Genomic DNA, 18466 nt, shown 5'->3' with positions numbered 1-18466 from the left:
AAAAGGCCAAGTCGATAAAGGGTTAAAGAAAATCTACCATCAAAATCCATCATGATAAACTGGGGGCAATCACTCCAAGTACCGTGACTGTGGTGATCTTCATATATTTGTTATCCATGTTATCCTTCCTTCTAAAACTAACTTTAAAAATTATGCTAATGAGCATAAAAGACTACTATACTGTGGAAGAGCACTTCCCCCTCCCACTGTGTGCTTGAATTTCCCATGCTGCAATGAAATTACATCAGGCAGAGGAAGGAGTAAGTGCTGAGGGAGCAGAGGGGAGGGAAGACTGTGAATCTGCAGCACAGAGGGGCTATGATGTAGCCTTTCATGCTCCTTAGCATGATTTTAAAAGTTGACTTTCGAAGGAAGGAGGCCATGGATAACAAACATAAGTAGATCCCCACAGTCACAGTGCCTGGATCTATGAGTTTATTTATCATGATGGATTTTGATGGTAGATTTATTTTAATGTTAAGGTGATATTTTTCTGATATCCTATTTTTCTTCTGATCTTCAGTCTGGTACTGAAGAGAAAAACTTCCGCCTTGGATTGAATTACATTGAATTATGTTTTTTTACATGTATTATTTTATTGCACCTTTTGCTTTAATTTTCTTGAATAAAATATTCATACATATTTAAATACATATTATGTATTTATGTATTTAAATATGTATTTAAATATGAAGAATGAACTTGTAGAGATCTTTGGAAGATCTATTCAATGGACATTCAATGCACAGGTACCGGCATCACAAAGTTCCCATCCTTTGTCTTACTACTTCTCCATCAAGAAATATATCTTTCATTCTGACAGTAAAAGTCTGAAATTAGAAGCAAGACACAGGGGACCTAAGATACCAAAGGAAAAGGTTGAGATTCCGTTACCATATATCAATCAAGTGACCACCTGCCACGGAACACAACAGGAATGTTCCCAAGTTGAAGCACTTGAAAAACAAAATGTTCTTTGCATCTCATGTTCTTGAAATAGTAAAATCAAATGTCACAATTCTGCTGAAGTGCAGCCTAAAGATTGGACCGGCCATTATCTGATTGCTGGTAATTATGGTGCAAATTAATATTAGATTGCTTTAATGTCTTCACGTCAATGTTTCCGGTGCTGTTGTTTATTCTGCGGCTGCAATTATCACCGGAGAGCCATTGATTCGCTTTTTTTTCTTAATAACTGTATCCATCTTGTACATTCTAGGGAAAGAAAAGCCAAAGCTAATATTGTACAGTGCCAGAAATAACATGCGTTTGGACTAATCCCACAACCATCAAATTTCCCACATCCACATTACCTTAATTTCAGTCCTCCTAGAGTAGTAACTTGTTTTTCTAGCTGTAATTTTTTTTCTAAGGCATTGCAAGTACTGAAAAATACAATTTTTAAATGTACTTTTTTATATTCAGGCACCAATATCAAATAAGTTAGTGAATTTATTACACCTACCACAATTATGAAATATTTGTATAAAGAGATGAGCGGACCTGATTTGTAGGTTTGGCTTTGGGGTTCAGGCACATTCCTCTAGACCAGGGGGCTAAATTAATGCCCCTAACAATTAGCCGTGGGAAAGCTATTTGCCCCATCTCATTCATGGCTTATATTAATATCATATTCATTTAAAAACACAGAAGAAACATCATTATTACTCCATATGACATCAGAAGTATGGAAGAGGTCTTGTGTGCCTATATTGCAATCCTATTATGACACCATAGAAAATGGAACTATGGGGCACATTTACTAAGGGTCCGAATCGGTCTTTTTCGCCAGGTTTCCCGGAAATTTCTGGTTTGCACCAAATTGCCCTGGGTTTTTGGCGCATGCAATCAGATTGTGGCGAATCGGCGCCGACATGCATGAAACGGAAATCGGGGGCATGGCCGTCAGAAAACCCGGCAGATTCGGAAAAACCCCGGTATTTAAAAAACAAAAATGTGCCGCTTGACACGCGCTTACATGCATCGGGATTAGGTTGGTGAACTCCGGCGAACCTCAGCGGACCTCGTGCGGCAGCGACACCTGGTGGACATCGGGACCACTACCTTAGTGAATCGCCGGAAGACCCGAATCCTTGACGGAGAACGCGCCACTGGATCGGGTAAGTAAATAACCCCCAATGTCTGACCATGTGCATGAGCCTTAACTGTGATACCAGGAACATTACCAGGAGGGGGGAGTCGCACCCAAGCCAAGATTTCTAATAGGATGCATATAGGGTCAGATTTATCAAGCTGTCTGAAAGTCAGAATATTTCTAGTTGCCCATGGCAACCAATCACAGCTCCCCTTTAAAATATTCATGAGCAATGGTAAAATTAAAGCTGAGCTGTAATTGGTTGCCATGGGCAACTAGAAATATTCTAACTTTCAGACAGCTTGATAAATCTGCCCCATAGTGTCTCTTCCCCTTAAAAAGAGACAAATACTATAAACAATACATTACCAGGGTCGGTTCTCCACAAGAGCATTATGGGTGATCGTCTCGGGTCCCACGGTCCAGTGGGCCCATGCCTGTCCAAGCGGTTGACCTAGTTGGAGAATCTGCCGCTGCTTTATAAGAAAGGCCAATCATATATCATCACAATCCCCTGCTGAGCAGGAAAAGGCGGGGGCGGGACTCGCTGCAGAAACTCCCAGTGTCACTCGGATCACCTTCCTCCACTTCTTGCCTGTCTGGACCCGCTGGAAGAGGGAGGGTTCAGTTCACAGCACAAAAGACAGACCCTGTGTCATGTAAGTAAGGAGATGTTTGTACAGGCAAAAACTGTGATCCCCTCTGACTTTATTGCATAATTATGTGCAGCAGCTGCTTATGATGTCCTTAGGTATGATGTATGTTTGCATATGAAAACTTGTATGTATGATGTGTGTCTGTGTGTGTTTGCATGTGTAAACTAAGTGAATGATGGGTCTATGTATTTTTATTTAATCTGTATATACATGATGTGTGTTAGAGTGTATTAGTATATGCATTTTGTATGTATGTGCTAGCACATGTGTATGTAAGGGTACATGTGTGTAGTATATACTTGAAGGGATATTCTCGTCTGGGCATTCCCATTCAGTTTCATTAATCTGTCATATGTATACATTTCTTCAATTAGATGTTATTAAAATTTTTTTACCTGTGTGAAGATAATTTCTCATAAATGTAGTGATATGGTACCTTAGAAACAAGAATGTGTTCCTAGATATGGCCACCTCTGCTGGAGTGATTGCACAAAGAAACAAAAGGTTTTGGTATATGAAATGTCCAGGAGTTACTGCAGGTCCTACAGCCGTCCTGTGGTAATGATTGCTGAGGCCAGGTGGTCAGGCAGGACTGAATAGCGCATGTCTGGCCTCTGCTTCCAAAATGTGAAGGGGTTGTATCCAAGGAAGCTATTTCGTTTCTAAAGAAGAACATGGTGACATTTATGAGAAATTATCTTCACACATAAACATTTTTTGTAATAACATCCAATTGAAGAAATGTTCACATATGGCAAATGAATTCAATTAAATGTGAATGCCCAGATGGGAATACCCCTTTAAGTGAATTTATGTATCTTGTATTTTATGTGTATTTAAATGCAAGATGCAAGTAGGATATGCATATGAAAATGTATTTGTATGTAGATTGTTATACATGTTATATTTATGTGTAAACTGTAATTGCATGATGTGCGTTGGGTGTATGTGCCTGTATTTGTATGTGTAAATAGTTTGGTGTATATGGATATTTTTACATAAATGTGTGTATGATACTTGTATGATACTTTAGCTGCCTCAGAGTTAGCCTCTGCTTACACTGCTGTCTGGTTACTAATGCTGTGCCAGCATGGACCCGTCATGTAATAGGTACCAGCAGTTCCTAGCAGATCCTTAAGATTTATTATGGGGTCTATGAAAGTAGTCAGAGAAGTGGGGGTTAAAGGCAACCTGTCATTAGCAATTGACCTAAAAACACTACCACAATATTATCAAGCAGTGTAACAACTTCTAATGTTTTTTTTTTTCTTTGATTAAGCCCCAGTTTGGTGGCACCATTTATAAAATCAAAATGAGAAATTTAGTGGCACTTATCAAATTTATCTAGCCGTCCTTATGTGCTACCACCTTATCCCTAAAACACCCAATGGGAAAAAGTAAAAGCTATTGCATAAAATATAAGTGTAGGTGGGCACTAATAAGGAAGGTTCCGGATTTCTTAGATAAATTAATATTTATTTGTACATCCAAAAACATACAGATATAAAAATCAGACCTACAGACGTCTGTGTTAAAAATTGGTCTTTGTAACAAAAAGACAACTAGCTTGAAAAAATAAAAAATATAGCGCTTTAGAGATAAGTCAAAAATTTATTTTAAGTAAAAAAATTGAGAGGGAAAGGTGATATCTTTTTTTAAGGGTTCAGAGTTCGGATGCCGTATGAGAGGTAGGTATCCGGGAGGTATTTTAAGTGGCTGGCAAGATATAGGGCCCTATATCTGCATTGTAAGGCTAAAAATCGGATCGGACCAGTATAAATGACAAGTAATCTTAAATGACTGTAGTCATACACTCACGGTTGGACGGTTCTGGCTTGTTTTCATATTAGACAAAGTTTCTTCGCAATGGAGAATAATGCTAGGCAATGTGGGCTGAGTACACTTTGGCGTCTCCACCGCCATGTGTGTTGCGCAATGGCGCTCCAAGGTAGGTATTCTGGCGCGAGTCCTGCGTCAAGCAGCAAAGCTTTTGTTCCGTCTTCTCCTTTTGCAGTCCCAGTCAATCGTCTTGCATCAGGTGGATGATAACTGCACACAACGGGGTGCGTCCACCCCAAGCAATAGAGTTTACAACACAGGATATTCTGCTATAAATCTCTTATTGCATTTTAAGTTCTTGGTGCTTTTTTGTGAGTGCTTGTTAGATGGGTCTCGATCCTATGATTTATAGCTGTAACTGTGGCTAGACGCGTTTCAGAGCAAACAGCTCTTTCCTCAGTAGCCTTTAACTTAACTTAAAAATAATTTATAAAATCAACTTTGAAGTGAGATGTAAATTGGTTGTATAAAGTCAAGGAGGAGGAGAGTTTAAAACTGAAGCAAGATGTGGAAGCTCTGAACGCCTCCTCCTCTGTGATTGAGATCATGCATCAAACTTCAGGAGATCTGGTTAGAGATGTTTCTTGATGTTTCTCAGGAAGATAAAGCTTCTTTTTTTTTATAACTGGAAACCATGGATGCTATGGGGCAAAAAGGTACTTTGAGGAATGATTCCCAGAGACACCTGCAGCTGAATTATGTTTTTTTTTGGTTTTCTCTTTGCTCGGAATGACTGTTACACTTCAATACTTTGAAAAGTATGATACTTGTCCATATAAGTGTTACACCTTAATACTTTCTGTTTGTGTCACAACACAATTCACCAACACAGAGGCAAAAATATATCGCCTGGGGTAAAAACAGGGAGAGGTCCCCAAGTAGTTGTTAACACTCTCTCTCTATTATGAATATAATAACCCCTCTAATCAGAGCAACAATAGGAAAACTATGGCCGACTAGAGAAAGGGTGATACAGTGATACCACTACTTGCCACTTGTTTCATTTATTTTTACAGCGGAGGTGCCACGCATCAGTATAGTGTGATCACATCCCACATATAAAGAAACGGCATGCGTCCATGCCGTACAGCAGAAGTAACTCCAGTACTAGTTAGCAGCGTATGTGAAAGACGCTCTCTAGGGCAGGTAATATTAAACAGGCCTAGACTTCTCACTATAACAATGTATTCCCTAGTCCAGTGGTGGCGCACCTATGGCACGGATGCCAGAGCAGGCACTCAGAGCAATTTCTGTGGGCACCCAGGCTGTCTTTCTAGCCCAGAGTTTGCTAGACAGGACTCAAGGCCTCCGCCTGCAGTCCAAGGAAACCAAGGACATACCGTGCTCTGTTCTATTTAATACACATCCTGGACTATTGATCAGGGAGAAAAGCTACTATGATACACTGAATTCTTTCTACTGTATTGATGTCATCAGGACACTGATACAATAGAAAGTTGTGACAGAGCAGGGAGCTAGCTATAAGTAACTGCTTAAATTTGCAATAAATAAGTGGGTTCTCTTTGTCGTCTGGGCACTAGGTCTCTAAAAGGTTTGCCATCACTGCCCTAGTCTGTGTTAGTGGACTGAAGTAGTGTCCCAACGCATGTTTTGACGGGTCTTCCCTGCTTCTTCTAGGGGCCTGCCTGGGCTCTTTTGTGGTTTCTATTGTTTTGATAGAAAGAATTGTGCCACATTATCCTTACATCATGTATGTGCACTGGTTACAGGTGGTCCCCTACTTAAGAACACCCAACTTACAGATGCTCCCTAGTTACAAACGGACATCTGGTAATTGGTCATTTACTGTACTTTATTCCCTGGCTAAGATAAAAAAGCTATACCAGTTTTTAAAGATGTCTGCAATTAAGCTTTATTGTTACTCTTAGTTTCTATGACAATCCAATATGAGAATCCAATTTAACTGTCACAAATTTGTCTGGATTTACAATTATGAAATATATAGTTACTTACTTACTTACATACAAATTCAACTTAAGAACAAACCTACAGTACTTATCTTCTACATAACCCGGGACTGTCAGTGCTCGGGACCTCTCTATACCAGCGCCACAGAAGCAACAAGGCAAAGGCCTCATCATAAATATGGGACACAACCTGGCTGCAATTGGCTCCATTAGGGGACTAGAATCAATTGTAATGCCAGAAAATTGGTGTAAAAGTTAGGAAATCCAGTACCCATCCTCTGCATAATTTCTAAAATTCTGGGTTGTAGAGGACCCATGGTACCCTTAATCCGCCCCTGTATATTACAGTACAAATTTTGCATTAGGGCCCAGCAATTTGAGGTCACACCATTTGAGTAATGAGTTTCCTCCCGGCAAAACATCATTAATTTGGCCCAGAGGTTGTCCTGGCATTATCATGTACTTCTTACCACACTTATATCAGAATGACGAATTGAATATTTGATCTAATAATCCTCACAGAGGGATTTCTCCTTCTGCAATATTTTTTGGAATCTTGCTGTTAAATTGTAGCTAAGCCAGCGAACTTCCATTGCGATATACTTTAATCTATGCAAGTCTAAGCAACAAATAAATACTACACCGCATCCCCTGGTCTAAAGCCATGACTTATCCTGGAAGCAGCTGCTTAATTAACAGCAAGTGGGGAGGTTGGATGTGGTATCTTTCTGGAAATAGGTCACATAGGTGCTTAAGCATCAAGCGTTGCAAAAGGGATTTTTATTCCTAAATTGGCACAAGGAAACTGGCCGGCACACATGCATTAACCTTGATATTCTTCTTAATATCCTATTAGCAGAGAAAAATCATTTTTGACAGATGATAGAGGCACACAATATTGGTACATTTAAGACACAGATGTTCTAGGATGCAGCTGTTTAATTGGAGGACCTGTGGCAGAAATTAACCAGCATTGCTTTTTGTGAAAATATTCCTTAACACATTTTATAACGATGTAAGTTTTGTCACATTGGAAACATTTCTGGATGAGAGCTGACAGAAGAAAATGTCTATATATGTATGGGGGCCTCAACGTGTGGCCAATTAGAAATTTTACTCACCTGTCACCTATTCACATGATGCAAATTTATTTCATTTTGAAAGGCACCAAAAACAAAAGTGAGCTGTCACTAAAACATATTTGTTTTGTAAGAAGGAAAGTGGGTGTTACATCCGTGTCAGCACTGGCTTCGGTCCGCAGGATGCAACTTAGAAGGCGTTGACTGTGTTTTGTATATGTGAACTTTGGTTTAGTTTGCTGCTGTATTGGAACTGATTGAACAACATCCAGTTCCTCTGCAGCTCAGCCCAGCAACATTTAACTTGAGTGATGGATAGCCAGTTCAATTATCTGCTGGGGGTGGTGTCCAGGAACTTATTTATTTATTTATATATATGCAAGTTCCATTATACCTTCCTGGTTGTAATAGTCTCCTGATCCTTTTTTCTATTTTTACTTGCGTTTGCTTTGCTATGATGTGTATCTGACCTCTGGCTTCATTATTTGACCATTTTCTTGTTACATGTTTCTGTTCTTCTCCGACATTTTGGTCTTGACTTTTGTGTCTGTTGTCTTTCCCTATGTGGTTGGTCATCTTTCCTGTACACTCAGCCAGTGTAAGGATTGTCAACCAGAAGTCCATAACCAGTAGGGTTTGCAAGTCTTGTTAGGTAGTTGAAAGGGTTTGTGGGTGAGTCTTGGGCCTGCAACCCCTTCTCTACCTTTGATGGTGGGTAAGTTTTGCCTTTTTAAATTAATAATAATTAATGATTAACAATTCAAAACACCTGTTAAAGGGGATTTTTTTTAAGGTTAAAAAAGTCTTAAACACCATAAAAGGGTTAAAAAAAGTAACTCACATTTGCTGTTTAGCTGTTTAAAGACAAACCATAATCATCATGGGAAAATGTTTTATGGACAGATAAAACGCTAGAGCTCTGGTTAAACAAGTGAAAAATGGTGGTGGGTCAATACATATGTGAGACATATGTGATACTTTCTCCCAAGTATAAATGTCATAGGTTTCAGTAAAACATCTTGAGCCCTGTAGTAGAATAATGTCCAAAGGTAAAGCAAAGAAAAAAAATCCTAAAATACTTTGAAAAACTCTCATTGTTATTGGTATTTCAGTTTTTAGCTAGAAATCTCCCATGAGAGGCACAATGGTAAAGTTTAATTTTGTCAATGAGTTCCACAAATCTTTCAGTAAATTGTGTTTATCATTTTAAAGGATTGGGTGAATGTCCAGATATCCATTTTATTGTCTTCTACACTACATGCTGTGGGTATTTGTTTCATTGTGTTTTTGCTGCTGTTAGAGATTATCCAGTCTCCACACCTTGTTTCTTCTGAAGATTCATCCAAGGAAACCTGCAATGCTTTAATGCCTGCTGGTGCTGCAGGATTAACAAGCTTGAGCGATGTTGTGAGGGAGCCATGGCGAGATGGCCGGCTAAAAAACTAAATTCTTTCTGATCTAAGAATGACAAGCAGCCAGGTTCTTTGTTTCCATTGATGACGTTACAATAAGTTTAGGAATCAAAGTATCCTGACCTCTTAAAGGGAATAAGTCTGCTCCAAAGTCATACGTAAAATGTATTAGATATATGCCATGCCCTTCAAGGTGGCTGACAAGGCACAGCCCATTGAACTGGAAACTCAAATCGAATCCTTCTTCCCTGGTTACCCGAAACAGGACCGAGTCTGGCAGTCTATACATAGACCATTATTCAAAGTGCTAATCCAGCACCATCAGGTGAGAGACCACCGGACTATATGCTATATGCTATATCTATTTAGTGTTCACCCATACAGAATTACACTAGGGTTGCGCCCAATCAATTTGTGTGCCTGCCTTTTATGTCTCTACCTGGGGGCTCCCATTTCTGGAGGGAATCCCATCTCCCTCCTGGTATATTCTCCCATGTGACCACACATTTTCTTAAAAAAGGTATAAATATAGTGTGGGACACTCCACCTACCAAACATGCTCCAGCATCCAGAACCTTTTACTGGAATTTGAGACCCTAACTATAAGTCCAAATAAACCTGGTGTAGCGTTCTTAGTCTGGGGCTGTAATAAAAAAAGGGCATCTGTACTTGCTGGTCCACAACAACAACTTTTAACCCCTTTTTTGTTTTTACATTTACATTTTCAAATCCCTACTTTGAAAAATTCATAACCTTTTCTGTGTACACAGCTGTATGAGGGCTTGTTTTCTACATAACAAATTCTAATTCCTAGGGATGGTATTTAATACTTCATGTTGTGTACTGTTGTGTTTTTTTGGGCCTTGTTTTTACAGCTTTTATTGTAAAAACTCCTTCCCTTTATATTTTTGGTTGGTACAATCATGGGGATACTAAATATGTAAAGGTTTTATATGCAACATTTTCTTTGGGGCCTTGTTTTTACAGTTTTTATTGTGTGCTCCAAGTGACTCCTTCCCTTTATATTTTGGGTTGCCACAATCATGGGGATACTAAATATTTAAAGGTTTTATTATGTTTTAGCAGATTTTTTAAAATCTTTTGTACAATTTTTTTTTTCACTTTGCCAATGTTTATGATTTAATTTATTCATATTTATGTCAGTTCTAAAGGAAAGGGGGTAGTTTAAACTTTTAGGTTTTTATTTAAAACCTGATCCCTAGGGGGTCTGATCCTAAAATATACTGCAATATTACTGTATTGCAGTATATGGGGAATTTCCTATTACTCTACAATAGTGGGGCACTATTTGATTTCCACTTTGGGGTTCAGCATATTTATATGTTCCTGTTGCGCTCCTGGAAACAAGAAGAGAACCATAAAGGAGGACACCAGCTACCATTATCACTCAATGGCGTATTAGTGGGACACAAGGTGAGAGTTTATTACACTATTGGTTTGATTATATCTCTACAATGTACACTAGAGTCTGCACTTCTTGTCTCCATATCTCCCACTGCTTTCTTCCTACTAGCACTACGGCACTGCCCATCATCTTTTTGGGCAGACTGCCAGTAATCTCCTTCCCAGGGTTATCACTGTATTTCCTATGATTAGACAGATTTGTAATCCTGTTCATCCCCTTTAAGAAGTTAAAAAAGAAGACATACCATTTCTAAGAAAATTTGTTATTGTTATTTTCCAGCATTTACAGAGTACTACAATCTCTCAGGATCAATATTAAATAAATTATAAATACATAAATAAATTCTCAACTTCTTCGCCTTAGGTTTCTAGTGCTGAAATAGCAAGAAGCTTAGTGGGGGGAAAAAAATCAAGAACTTTGAAGTAAATCTCTAGGCAAAAACTGAAAATGCTGTTTTATGGCCCAGCCGAATCTGACTCCATCAAGAATTGTACAGCATTGCATTATGGTCAATTCTCTCCCGCTGCAGTGGAGATGATACAACATTGGACATTAATACAGGTGAATAGATGGAGCATGACATAACTTTATCCCAGTAATGAGAGTGTCATGTCCTATTAGCAATATAGGAGGATTACCATGGTCTTTCCTATGCAGGACGTCCAATAAGTAAGCATCCATGGGTACATGAGGTCACTTCTAATTATGTATTGTGAAAAAATACTAAAACATGTAACATATGGTTTGCTTCTTAAAGATGTTGGCTGGAAACCATCTAACCTAAGAAGCATTAAAATAAAATTTCTATAAATTCCCCTTACATTCTCATGTAAGTCATAAAATTAATTTTATAGTCATATAATTAAGACCTAAATCATCAGAATGAAAACTAATGTAGATTATTCATCCTTACCAAGGGCTGCCATTGTGCTGTGGCTACCTATATACTGGAGGGGATGGCTGCATTGTTCTAGAGCTACCTGTATACTGATGGAGACTGCCATTGCGTTGTGGCTACCTATATACTGAAGGGGGTGGCTGCATTGTTCTAGAGCTACCAATATACTGAGGGAAACTGCAGTGTTCTGTGGCTACCTAAATACTGAAGGGGGTGCCTGTATTGTTCTGGAGCAACCTATATACTGGGGAAGGCTGCAGTGTGATGGAGCTACCTATATACTAGGGGGAGGCTGCATTGTGCTGTGGTTACCTATGTGCTGGGGGTCGCTGAAGTGTGTAGGGGCTGTATAAATACTGGGGGGTGGCTGCAGTGTGATAGAGCTACCTATATATGGAGGGGGGCTGCAGTGTGCTGGAGCTTCTTATTTATTTCGGGGGGATGCTGCATTGTGCTGGGGTTACCTATATGCCCGGAAGGGGGGCTGAATTGTGCAGGGGCCACTTATGTACTGGTGGGATGGCTGCCATGTGCAGTATGACCGGGAATTAGTCCTGGTGCAACATTTCTGTACGAAGCTTCATTCTAGTACTGTATTTATCTATTGAACTCTGTGCTGGTGCTGTATTTATGTACTAAGCTTTGTTCTGGTATAGTATGTATGTAAATCGCTATTATAATATTTCATGACAGGCACAATATTATAATTTGAAAGACACTGTACATTTTAATTACAGGAGGCACTGTATATGTTGAATGAGCAATGTAGTGTCAGGATCAGTGGATCCGCTAGACCACTGCGGGAGATGGAACTAGCCGACACCTGGGACCGGAGCCCAAGCAGCACCTGGTTTTCACCAGAGCCCGCCGCAAAGCGGGTTGTACTTGCTGCGGCAGGATACCACCAGGTCATTCCACAGGTGCGACCAGCCCGCGGTGGCAGCCGAGGTCGAGGTACCTTAACGGATGACAGTCTCGTAGTCAGGTCCAGGAACAGGGTCAGGGCAGGCGGCAGAGATGCAACGTCAAGTCCAAGTCTGAGGTCAGCAACGGGAGGTCCAGGCAGGTGGGAGCGGGAACACAGGTACACGGAACACAGCAACACAGAGGAACTCGGGTAACACGGCAACACAGGAGTTAGGAGCGGTAACACACAGGAATACACCGGAACGTAGGAATATACAGGAATGCAGGAATATACAGGAACGCAGAAATACACAGGAACGCAGGAATAATCGCTTGGAAGCTTTCTCTTAGGCTATGAGGCTCAAAGATCCGGCAAGGGTTACAGGAAGAGGCAGGCTTATGAAGAATTGGGCAATATGGCCAGCGCCAATTAATGGCGCGCTGGCCCTCTAAATTTGGAGAAGGTGCCGCGCGCCCTAGCAGTCGGGGACGCGTGCGCACAGCGGAGGGGAGCGAGCCAGGAGCCGGGACAGGTGAGATGCGCTGGCGGCGCTCTGGCAGGGGCAGGGCAGCACGGGTGAGCCCGTGACCTGCGATGTGGGTCGCGGGACCACCCGTGACATGTAGCAATGTATTAGCTAACTTAGTGAGATAATGGGGCATACAATCCATACATAAATGCATGGCTCTAATATTTTTAATTTGTGGGTCCTGTTTATGGCAAAAATTTGTGGCACATTGTTTATACTTTAATATCCCTGGTGGGGGGGGGGGGGTAGTTAAGATTCACACTGTACAGCAAATTACCTAGAAACTGCCCTGTTACAACATATACTAATTACATGAGAAGACTAACCAAAATTAAATGAAGAGTATAAGTATACACAATAATTACTTGGCATTTTAAAAAGGATTTATTATATATCAATAGAATTTTTTTTTTAAGTACCCAAACCTACCTATTCGAAAGGCTTTGCATGGTACCAGCAGGCTTCTTTTGGTTTCTGGCTTTTCCAAACCCTTAGGAAAAAAAAAAGTTCAGATCACCACTGTTGGAGCTGTTGGGATTTAATATTATTTTCCATATTTTTCAAAATGTCCTGCCCCATGAGATGTTTTGTATTTAGAAAGCAGTATAGGTATGCAGGTAAGCTTTAACAGATTGGTGTGAGTCCGACATCTAGCACCTCCACAATTGTTATAAGAAGTTGAGAATAAAACAGGAAAAACAGAGCTCCATTCTTCCTGAGTGGTTGAGTCACTGCAACATAGCTCCAATTTAAGTGAATGGTAGATGATCCACAGTAACCTAGTCTGACCACTACACAGAGCCCAGAGCTGACTTCTCCCTGCCTCATTCTCTAATTACTAACTATAGAAAACCACTGAACTGTGCAAGTGCTGGGCAGTGTTCAGTCTCCCACCGGTCATCCTCCACCTCAGCTCGGATAAAGACGTTGACGTCCCTTAGAGACTCCTATATTACCTACTTGAATGTATCCATTTGTCTGATCTGATGAAGGGAATAGTTTGTTCCCGAAACGTATTGTCCACTGAAACAACTCAATAAATAAGAAATTTGTAGCACCACTGAGCAGCAGGTCTATCTATACCTGGAATTTTTTTCACATGTCTCCATCAATAGGGATAAGCAGACCTGAAAAGGTTCAGGTTCACCATGTTTGTCCAAACCCCAACCTGAAGATTCTGTTCAGCTGTTCAGCTGTGGATACTGAACTCAAACCTCATCCACTTGGGTAACACCCGGCAACATTTAAATTGGTGCTGGCAACATTTAAATATTGCATGGGTGCCGCCACTTTAGTTTGATGGTTCCACAATGTGACTTGGGAGCAACTATCCATGGAAAAACTGTAGCTTCCGCAGTGAAACAATTAAAACCCATGAATTTACCGATCGTTGGTGCAACTAATCGACCTTGTCTGTTCATCCCTAGTTTTCAAAAGCCTAAATTTAACTTATAAATGACTATCCCTAGTAACAGTAAACTAATTAGAATGAATACAATAAACATAACCTTTGCGTGTGTCATACACACATTACTGGACACAGTCACTTCCACTTTAACATTCTAAACTCTGGGTTATACCAAGAACAGAAAACCAATTTAGTAAATGTGTTAACTCTTATGTACATTGTTCCACTGTTATCTTGCCGAGGGCTGTTTGCGGATTCCCTTTTTTAACAAGAGCCCTGCAGTGCTGTGTCTTCTTTCTTTTATATGCCATCTCATGAGTTATACTGCCTTAAATTACTAGTGCCTCCAGATATCATTCAAGGACTCACTTCATCAAGGAAAAAAATACGTTTGAAGTGCGTGTAGAGGATCTTGAAGCAGTGATAAAACGAATTAACTGCTTGATGTGAACTCCTTTCGCCTCACATGTTCTTTCCTCCTGTTTCCATGAAATTGTGCGACTTTCCTTCGCAGCTGCCCACCATATGCATCAGACAGTGAGATCTCTAAGATGGGCTTACAATCCATTCTCTTCCATAAGATTGCCCCGGGACATTATTATTAGGATTGGTTATTTATAGACCACCAGCTCTGTACGTATGAGGATTACAGACAGTAACACACATGCAAGCCGCTTCGAGTTCCGGCCTGACACACGTAGCAGACAACTTGTATTTGAGTTTATAATTAAAAATTTCCTCCCAGCTGCTCTGCTTTACTGAGATCAGAAGAGAGATGGCCTAGTATTATCTCTATGTCAAAGTGTCCTAGGATTCATTATAAAGCTAAGTGTAGAGTGTAATGATATAGCTAAATAGGACGTGAAGCATGAGATAAGATATCTTAGGTAAAATAAGTAAATATTGCCCCACATTGATCAAAACTAGTGCAGTCTGTACTAAGTGCGGTTTGCCTTTGGAGTGTTCAGAGTGCGGTAGCTTAACCAGAACTGGCGCATGGTCTTCACGAATCCACCTGCACGACTCAGGAAGTGTTTTTTTGGATCACTTTGTTCATGCTGCAGAATTGTTGCGCAGACAGAATTGTGGTGCATGTCAGTAATAAATGTGGTGCAAATTCCGACTAAGCGTGTCTTGTCGGACACAGTGCAGCCGCAAAACTGACGCAGAGACTTTATAAATACATGTGCAAGTGGTTTGCATGTTCCGAATAAATCTGGCCCAGTGTGTCATAACAAAAAAGAAAAAAATATTGTTTTAAGCAATGGAATTTATGAAAAAGACAAGGCAGAAGACATAGATCAGTTACATTCTTCCATCTACTTTTCTGGAGAACCAAAAGAGAAACCATAGAGAGAGGGAAGCTATTTTCTCTTTCCTCTTCCATTTTTGATACCAATTAATCCAGATGGGATATTTAAGTATGCTCCCGTTTTGCACCATAAATTTATGTCCTATGTTGTATTGTCTTCAGAGCAAATGCATGTACTCCTCTATCTACAAAGCATAAAAATGGGTATGGCCAACTTTCTATACAGCTTCATACAACCCAGTAGCTGCTTATTAAAGCTTCTGTAAACCTACCTCCGCCCCCCCCCCCCCCCCCTTGACTTTGCCTTGGCTATGTTCCCTTCTTTACCATGAATACAACATATGAAATACATGTTCCATTTTATGCCTTGAGACAATGCTCAAGTCTTGCTATAGTGAATGTGCCTTTACCTAGTAAACTGGACTTAACTGTGACTGTACTCCAACATGTCTGCCACTCCAGCATCATTGATCTCAAGTCCATTCTACTTTCATGAGCACTCTCCAGAACTACACTCCTACACCCACACTACAAATCTAAATCAACATTGGGAGAGAATAAAGAGCTAGCCCCAATATCCACCAATTATACAAGGATTGCTGCTAGGCTACATTTATAAAATGAACTCAAGATTAGTTAGGTACATTAGTTACATTTTTACCAATTTGTATAAGCCACTAACCATGTATAAGGTTTCTATGCTATTAGGTGGGGCATCACATGGCATCAGCCGCTGCTGCAACAAAGTGCCTGCAGGGAACAAGACCCAGTTGCCCCCCCAGCACCCATACTGGCAGTTATAGCCCCCATAGCTCTGGGCCCCTGTTCCCCACCACCACAGAAGCAGCAGACACCATGCAATACTGCACCGACTTAAATGCTCACCATTGTGAACAGATCTTGAATACTCAATGTTTCATGTGGTCTCTGACACTGGCTGAGGGGAAGTAGGCGGCCACTATATGCAGGCTCCTCCTAATTTCAAAACACCTGGGTCGAATTAAGCAGAGTGCTGGTACCAGGCAAAAAAGCAAAATAACGAGGGGAAAGAATAGAACTAAACAAACATTGGGGAGAAAAAAGAACTGGAAATGCAAACTATATGCAATGATCTATTGCCACTAGGTTACATTTACAAAATGCACTTGAGGTTCTTAAGGTTATGATTAAGGAATCTTTCCAAAACTTATAGACCGTGAGCTGTGGTTGTGCATTTCCCAAGTTTTGTGTACTTCGAAAGTTTTGTGAAAATCGAAAATCATATTTTTATAAAACTCCTGGATTGTGTCGTGAGCTGGACTTTTTCTGTTTTTGCTTGTATTTGGACTTGGAAGAAAGTTTATCCATGCTCCGATCTACCAGGACTAACTGTGTAGCCCTCAGGTGAGTTGACTCTCCTTCCTGTATTAACTTGAGGTTCTTAGTTAAATTTTGATCAAATTGTACCCAATGTTGGTACATTACAATTCTACTCCATTTGCTACACTACACTCCTTTTTTGTTGAGCATTTGCTGCAATGTGTCACCTATCTAGTAGTGGGATCTGACCTCCTGTTGCTCCTGCAGCTTCCTTATTTCCACCTTCAAATCCATATGGGCTCCTTGGATCTCCATATTCTTAGTCCTGGTTATTGCTCCTTGTACTACCTGGTTCCATTCAAGGTCTTCTCCAGCACAGAGCCTTTGGTATTACTAGGACCTTGGATTCTTCCAGGAACCTGTTACTGGCATCCATTGGTACATGTCCCGTGTAGCTGTGTCTGGTATCTCCCAGTTCCATATGACATCATCCTCCAGTTTCTATCTCTGGTGTCAGAACTGTGCGCAAAAACTGTAGTACTATACATTTTCAAACAAGACTGTCTGCAAACATCTAAAGCTACAACGACACCTACAAAGAGAAGCATTATACTGTAGCTTTAATCAAACATTTGGGTACAGTAGGTACCAAAATTATATTTCTCCACAAGTGAAGTCCATCTGACTGTATACTCCGGGGAAATTCTCTACATGGCGGCGGATGTCCTAGTAAGTTATACAGCTTGTTTGGTTGTAGCCCCAGATGGCGGCTACATCCAGAAAACAAAAAGTGTAACACTACAGCTTCCACCTGCAGTGACGTCACCCTCCAGCTACGGATCAAAAAAAGATTTGACACATTTCGAAGAAGGGCTTTTTTCTTCATTGAGGATGTTTCTTCTTGTCTCGCTAAATGTGATGCACCAGAGAGGGGATACAATAGATAAGATTAGCATCAGTGAGCATATGTAGACATAGATTGACGTGTATGACATAGAGCTATGGATAGACTACTAGGTAGATAGATAGATAGATAGATAGATAGATAGATAGATAGATAGATAGATAGATAAGCATATTGTCTTAAAAAATATTTTTCTTCTTAACAGATGAAGAGCTATTATCCAAATTAGATTCCTTGTCAGTGACAGACGACGTCGCTTATTGGGAACTGTGTAATAATTGCACATTTCATCATTGCTAATGAACACACATTCCTGTTGACAATAACTGGTAATCCCTGTTGGCATTAATACTTTAACAACAGCTTTTTGGAGCATGTGCGCAAATTCTGGATCTTTTAATGAAGAAGAATGACAAGATGATGACAAGGAGGAGGATGGCTGCTCATGTCCTATATCACATTAGCTCACCTATCTAGTTTACACACTAATCAATAAAAGGCTATTTATTTCTCATTGGCATACATGTGATCATACATTCTCTGGCACCGCATCTCACTTCTCAAGGTCATTGTTCCAGGATAGAGAACAAAATAAATAATTATTTTCGCTGATTAGCTTTTCTTAGACCAGCTACGAGCAGACGAGGAAAGGCACAAACCAAATAGCAGATGCTGTTGTGTAAATCTATATTACTCACAAAGATTTGCCGTGACATGTTCTCACCAGGTCTATGTCATTTACTGTCACTAACAAATGAAAATGCCTATAGAACT

At 40.2% G+C, this 18466-nt stretch overlaps 1 long non-coding RNA gene across 1 annotated transcript; it reads right to left on the bottom strand.

Moving 5' to 3' along the window:
• Window positions 1–1077: 1077 nt before the first annotated feature.
• LOC140077269 (uncharacterized) lies at window positions 1078–13262 on the bottom strand. Its single transcript, XR_011849747.1, has 3 exons — window positions 13199–13262; window positions 1314–1385; window positions 1078–1215 (listed from the first exon to the last, which is right to left on the bottom strand). It is a non-coding gene; the product is annotated as an uncharacterized lncRNA (long non-coding RNA).
• Window positions 13263–18466: the final 5204 nt, after the last annotated feature.

This window comes from Engystomops pustulosus, chromosome 9 (genome assembly GCF_040894005.1).
Source record: "Engystomops pustulosus chromosome 9, aEngPut4.maternal, whole genome shotgun sequence".
Classification (NCBI taxonomy): Eukaryota; Metazoa; Chordata; class Amphibia; order Anura; family Leptodactylidae; genus Engystomops; species Engystomops pustulosus.
This window is presented reverse-complemented; position numbering and strand designations above follow the sequence as displayed.